At 43.4% G+C, this 7,268-nt stretch overlaps 1 protein-coding gene across 1 annotated transcript in view; it reads left to right on the top strand.

The window, feature by feature from the left end:
- The first annotated feature begins 6,292 nt into the window (after window positions 1-6,292).
- The window catches only part of LOC111875518 (transcription factor HES-1-A), a 37,974-nt gene continuing 36,998 nt past the window's right edge, over window positions 6,293-7,268 (top strand). Inside the window, exon 1 of the mRNA XM_023871833.2 lies at window positions 6,293-6,698. The gene's annotated coding sequence lies outside the window, so the exon portion shown is untranslated. The remainder of the gene's footprint in view (window positions 6,699-7,268) is intronic.

Below are 7,268 nucleotides of genomic sequence, written 5' to 3'. Positions count from 1 at the left end.
CTTTGTATTTTGTATTTGTTTCTGCGTCAAATGTTCTGTTCAGCTTGAAGACAAGAAACTGAATTCTTTCTCGTAAGTAAAGTCTCACCTAACTTGTTGGCCAGAAGCTGTTGAGATTACTTTACTGCGACTGTCAATATCCCAATTAACATACTTAATATATTCAGTGTTGCATTTATGAATCTCTGTCGGAATCAATTCCCAGTAATGTACGTGTGGTCGCAATTTGTTCGAATGTGTACTATCTCCCACTAAAGGCATATTACCTAGACATCTATCTTCCGGGTTACAAGGCCTGCAGTAAGTCGAAAGTTATCCAACTTTTAGGACGAACATGTCGCCTCCATCTTCAGAGTCGAAGAATAAGCCAAGCTAGAAGCCAACATGAATAAGGTAGCAGGCTCTGCTAGGACAGAAACTGTCTCATAGGAACACAAAGTAGTTTGCGTCATTCTATGTGGTTAATGTTGGTTCCTTGCTGGGCGTATTCTTCGGTCCTGAAGATGGAGGCTAAATATTCCTCTAAACGTTCGCTAAGCTTCAACGGACTACAAAGAATTATATCCCGGAAGATAGAATTATTTATAACCACCGATGTGATGTCAAATCCTACGAGCTACATGAGTTGTCTTTATTTAGGACTATTCCCGCCTCCACTAACGTGTGTTCTAATTCGTTCACTCTCCTACAGTCGATAATTAAATTCCGCGTCTCTAGATCACATAGCGTTGGCGTACTATTATACATTTCACTAAATAATTCTACGTATGTTGATCATAATAATTACTTAACACTTAGTTCTTAAGATGACAACTTGCTCCTTGTTCCATTCGTTTTAATTCCCTGCACCCTCCCTAGATAATATGCGGAGATTACGCAAGAAAAACTCTTCCTACCTGGTGTCTATATAAGTTAACTTGTTTTTATTTAGCTGTTTATTTAACGACACTTTCAGTAACTCATATATAGCATCACATATTTGAATAATGAATTGAAAAGGAAGCAAAAGATGGCAGCCAGCCTAATTTAGGTCATAATCCATCATTTTCCTTGAAGATACTGAAGAAAATCACGGTCAACCTCTCAGGATAATTGACGTCCCGGCAGAGGTTAGAACTGGGCACCTCGCGAAGCGTTAGACCTACCGCTGGAGCCAGCCTACTCCGCGTATAAATACCTGAACAATGACACAAACAAATAACATTATCCTCACCTTCGGACTGGAAAGAATCCAGGGGGAGCTATGTATTGAGCCCTGTATTGAGGGTTCATGATAGTAAGAGACTCTATCGGAAAGTTCCCGGGCTTTTATTGTTGTAACTGCCTCGGTGAAAGAAGATGAAAGTGGAGGCCAAGGTCACACTTCCGCAAGTGTATTGCATCAGTCTGCCACGTCACACCGCGCGCGCTGTGAACACGCACTGTTTCTACACGAGGGCTTTTTCGACTTTGTGTTTCGTTTTGTCTGCGATGAACGGCAAAATCGAGCAATGTGTCTGCATCAAGATTTGCGTGAAGCTCGGTAAATCCTCTACCGAAACCCTTGAAATGCTTCGTGAGGCTTTTGGAGAACACTCTTTAAGCCGGACAGCGGTGTCTGAATGACATTCACGTTTCAAGGCCGGTAGAGTGTCAGTTAAAGATGACGAACATTCAGGGCGACGAAGCGCCATCAAAACGACCAAAAATGTTGAAAAACTCGAGAACTCATTCACGAAGACCGTCGCAGAACAATCTACGAGCTCGCTGACACCGCTGGGATCAGTTATGGAATTTGCCAGATCTTAACAGAAAATGTGAACATGAACCGCATTACCGCGAAATTTGTTCCCCAACTCTTGACAAATAATCAAAAGCAGCGGCGCGTAAACGCGTGTCTTGAGCTATGACAGAAGGCTAATGAGGACCCAACTTTTATCTTTAGGATCGTAATGGGTGACGAAAGTTGGATTTAGGGTTATGATCCAGAAACAAAGCAACAATCATCGCAGTGGAAGAGCCCACAATCACCAAGAGTAAAAAAGGTGCGGCAGGCCCGGAGTTCAACAAAGAGCATGCTCATTGTTTTTTTTTTCGACTTGTTCACCGTGAATTTCTTCCTCCTAACACTACGGGTGTGAACGGAGAAGTTCATGGAGGTAGGCCTAGGCCTACTGGGGCTGTAGTGCCAAGGGGAAAAAAAAAACACTACGAGTACCATCCACTCTGACTTTTACTGTGACGTTTTGAGACGTTTGAGAGAAAATGTACGACGAAAAAGAACGGAACTTTGGCGCAACCACAACTGGCTCCTTTATCATGACAATGCGCCCTCCCACACGTCCCTGAAAACCACAGAGCTTGTGACTAACAGCAACACGGTTATCGCTCCCCATCCACCTTACTCGTCAGCCTTAGTCCCCTGTGATTTGTTTCCCAAACTAAAAATGAAATTGAAGGGACGACGTTTCGAAACAGCGTCTGACATCCAAAGGTCATCGCAAGCGGTACTCGACAGCATTGAGGAAAATGACTTCCACGGTGCTTTCGAAGCGTGGGAAAACAATGGGATCTCTGTATGAGTCCCCAAGGAGACTATTTCGCCCAGAGAGCAGCCCGTCACTATACTGGCTGAAATATAATAATTCAGCGTACAACTCTTATTTTTGCATTGGAGACGTGTTATTGAGAGAATAATGTCCTTGCATGCGAGAGTCCGTTGGCATTCTCTGACGTCACGTTACCATGGTAATATTAATATGATCAACAAAGCTCTGTTATCCATCGGCGACGTCGCTTACATTTCAAATCGGCTTTTTGTATACCCACACTTCGGACGCTAAACAAATATAAAAGAAGTCAATATGTTATTTAAATCCCACGCACAGTTCTGTTGTTTTAAGGTCGTGTTTGAGGAGAAGGAGGGAGAAGAAAAGGAAATAGTAAGGAGAAAGAAAACCCAGTCGTTCCGTTATCGTTATCAAGAGAGCAAGGAGTGGTAGAGGTGGCAAGCTGTAGATCTCGTGGGAAATGCTAACAGTTAATTATCTGAAAATGTTGATATAGTACGAGTAAATCGCGGAAATACTCTCATTGAGCGACTATATGTCTGAAAGGCAGCAAATTTAACTTGTAGTTTTTTTATTGCTAGTGGGGTGGGACTAAGTCCATTGTACTACGGCCACTTTGGGCCTATTGACCAGCTACAGATGATAGGTGAGGGTGATTGTGGAGCAATTGGTGGAATGAAGATTGGCGGGGGAAACCGAAGTACTCGGAGAAAACCTGCCCCAGCGCCACTTTGCTCACCACAAATCCCACTTGACCAGACCCGGGATCGAACCCGGGCCTCCGCGGTGGGAAGCCAGCGACTAACGGCTTGAGCTATGTGGCGGCCCTTGTAGAGTAGTTAGTAAGTATGCTGAAGCTATTTACGGATTGCAAGTGAAGATTATGCTTCAGGTAAGGAATACTGCGCAAGTTTGTCATCGAATTCGCCAGATTCTGCAAATTCCTAGCTCCATGATTTCTCGAAATTGTCAGTCGCCCCGTCCCCCATCCCAATCGGTCGCTACCTGTCACAAGGGGGGCTCCGAGTTCTCAAGACTAATTCAAAATACGGCTGCATTCAGACACACTTTTGCGAGTAGTTAAATCAGATTCGATACAAATGTTTTAGAAAAATGAAACTGCACCAGGCGAAATATTTCGCGAAACGTATCGTGAATGTACGGGATTATTTTTTGTCTTCCTGTAGACGAAGAGAGGGTGTAAAACTGTTCAGGTTCTAGTCCAGTTAAGTAAATTGCTGCTGGTCCTCGCCAGCACAGTCATTCTTGGTTTAGAGCCTCGTCGGGACCCATGGCTTAATTTATGTTCATGGAAAGACCGTTTCCGTGTTTTCAATTTGGGATCTCCTCTTCGACGAGAGGAGGGATTTGTCTTTCTGAGTAGGCGCAACATTCGTTGCATCGCGATTTCGCACGAGTGTACCGCACTCACGCAGTGACCAGGTAACGGCATTTATGTATTATGGACGGACACCATGCACGCTTTGTCACTTATGCAAGATATACACTGGATATCTGTCAACGCAGGCTTCTGCAGCAGATTATGCCTTGACTTATTGTGCCACTCCGAAACGGTCGCAGTTCAGGCTCCAGATATCACTGTACACGCTTATACGGACCTGCAAAATATGCAGAGTTGCCCTCTTCGCTGATCGCAGGGATAAGGTGTAGCGTAGATGCGTTATGTGTTGTTTTAAGGCAACGCTGTGCTACACAGTTCGAGAATCTTTGGCTCAGGCCAATCCAAATTTGTGTGAATATAACGTGTGGAAGTAGTAGTAGTAGATAGATATTCCCTTGATTAATTCCTACTTGGAGTGGCCTGGAATAGAGAGATGCTTTATTACCGCTGCTTGCATTTTACAGTGTGCCATTAGGAAGGCCCAATAAAATCTCCCTGATAATGACGTTAATTTACTGCATTTGAATGCAAATACTGTCATGGGTTTAGGAGGTGACTATAGACGGGGTATGGATTGGTGAATGGATTTACTGACTACTTATACACACCACTCGGAACTACGAGTAATTAGAACACTATCACTAATCTTCACACTTTAAAATACACCACAGTACCCGCTAAGTATTTCCATCCTGCTGTCTTAACCAGCCGTTTCCTGGCAACGGCTTCTAACAGTGGAGATTCCTCGGATTCCCACTCTCAGGTCTTCTTGTCACAGCTGCCCGTGCAGAACTCTTGTCAGCTGTCAACTCAACTATAGCGCCAACTCTTCTCAGCCTCCTTTGCAGAGCTCAACTGAACTGTCAACACTCAACTGGCCAGATCCCAGGCTGGCGGCCATTTCACATGAACCTCCTAGTCTTCTCTTCATAGGACGACTTTCAAGAGAACACTGAACTGTTTCGATTATCCACTCTGCTGGCCTGGGGTCCTCGTTGTATAGCCTTGGGGCGGCCTTATCAGAAAATACCTATTTCAACAGGTAGGTGTATACCGACCCGTTGCCTAGAAATGGTCATTTGTTGATTCCCCTATTGTATAGCAACAGCTGTTCTCGTTACAATATCATGCAGACGAACACAAAAGTTCCATCACTGTAGATGCTAATACTGGTTGGTCTAGACGTAAACAGGGGAAACTTTAGTTGATGTGTATTTTCAAGCATCATCACCAGAATGCATGACACAAAGACATCTTAGGTAACCAACAAATCCTTAAACAATCTGGCATCAAATATTTTGGAATCACTAAGAAATCAAAATTACGTTCACCAGCAAATTAAGAGCAGATTAAATTCCGAAAATAGAAAACAACGATTGAATTCGGGATGGTTATCCTGCCGTATCAAGTTTTAAAATCTAAGAATTACACATAAAAATTATAACGTAACTCTTTGTTTGCAAAGGCGTGGAACTTAGTGTCTGACCTCAAGGAAGAGCGTATTTTATGGGAGTTTTGAACAAAGCGCCGAGAGCATGAATAGCACGATTTCGTAGCAGTTGCTGGCCGCCGGGGTAAACAGTGGCTCTCGAATGTAAAGGTCAACAGCCGAGCCTGAGTGGTTTTTCGGTAGTGTCTTCCGATTCAGTACAATAAAAAACTGCGTGGTTCGAGTCCGCAAGCGAACTATACCGACCGAGCGACCGCCGCTTCTCGGCGAAGTTAGTGCCAACTTTTGCGACTAGAGGGGTGTCACGTGGTCAGAGCAACAAATCCCCACAGCCGTTAATCTCGGTTTTCTAGACCGGAGCCATTCCCTTGAAATAACTCCTTAATTATCATCACGAGGCTGAGTTGACCCCGTTCCAGATCCACTACTTCTCAGATAATCTGGTAGCGCCTGGAATCAAACCCGGACCTCTGGATCTGTAGCGAGGGACTTTGACCACTAGACCACAGAGGCGGCCGATTCAGAAAACCACAACGAATGAAATATCTGCGACCTATGATCTTTTCCACCCGTTGTGGCTGCAACCTGCCATGTATTCTCTTTTATTCGAATGTTTTTAGAATCTTAACTTCAATTATCATAAAATACGGATGATTGTCAACAGCCTCAGTTAATTTAGCGTCTATTTCTACAAACCCGGGAGAAATCGGAATATTGCGCAATACTACGAGATTTTAGTAAATACAAATTTGCGGTCGCGGTGTGGCTGCCCCAAGAGCAGTTGACTCGCCCCCTCTAGCAAACTGCCACTGTCAACAGCCGCTACCAGGCAGCTTGAATGAAACTGTTGCCAATGTACTGCATGTGGGGCAGCACTTCGCGGTCGGCCTCTCCAACGCAACCAAACTATATCGTACGAAAATGACGCAGCGATCCACCACGTTTGGTAGTGGGCGTGTAGTAGTTCTGTCTATTAAACATGTTCTAAATTATTTTGCCGTGGTGACACCGTAGTCTCAACGTCGGCGCAAGTCGTCATTGAATAATGATGCGATGTTCAGGCAAGTAACGGTTCATCAGAGATGTTTAAATTGCCTTTATTTATTACATCGTCGCATTGGATCATTCAAGAATTCATTTTAAGAGTTTAGAAATTACGATGCAAAATTTTACAGTCATTTTATGATCTCCGTGTCAAGCTTTGAACAACAGTTGCGTCTACATAGTAACTTAAGGAGTAAGATTACGTAAACGAGAAACCTTATTTGACCTGCAGAAATGCTACAATTAGCAACAGGTAAGTAATTATAAAATTTCTTCTTATTTTCAATGCACAATTTTTTATTTATTTTCTGTTTACTGTCATGTGTATCTCACCTACCAAGACAATTGCTGTGTCAGTATTTTCTTGGAATTGTGTTACGCGCAGTGTAATTATATTCATTAAATAAAAAAGATTAATGGGTTCCGTTAAATACCAATTAGATATAATAATTTTAATTAATATTATGTACGTACATTTATGTACTACCGAAGTTAGTGGGAGTGCGGTCTAAGGCATGAACCGTCTTCGCCCGCTCGGACGCTGGGATCGTGGGTTCGAATCCCACTCAAGGCATAGATATCTGTGTGCGTGTATTCTGTGTTTGTGTTGTTTTGTGCGTAGGTAGCGGCCTTCCGACGGGCTGATCTCCCGTTCAAGAAGCCCTACCGACTGTGTACGGGATTTAGAAACTGAAAAGGCGGGAACGATGCAAATAGCTCTTGAGCCACACAGAGAAAACTATATACAGAAAAATAATAACTTAACTTACGTAATTCAGTTTGTTACTTCTAGCCCAAAGATTCTAAGTGTTATTATAATAAA

Source organism: Cryptotermes secundus, unplaced genomic scaffold, assembly GCF_002891405.2.
Source record: "Cryptotermes secundus unplaced genomic scaffold, Csec_1.0 scaffold468, whole genome shotgun sequence".
NCBI classification, from domain to species: domain Eukaryota; kingdom Metazoa; phylum Arthropoda; class Insecta; order Blattodea; family Kalotermitidae; genus Cryptotermes; species Cryptotermes secundus.
The sequence above is the reverse complement of the archived record's forward strand: the minus strand, read 5'-3'. Positions and strand labels throughout refer to the sequence as shown.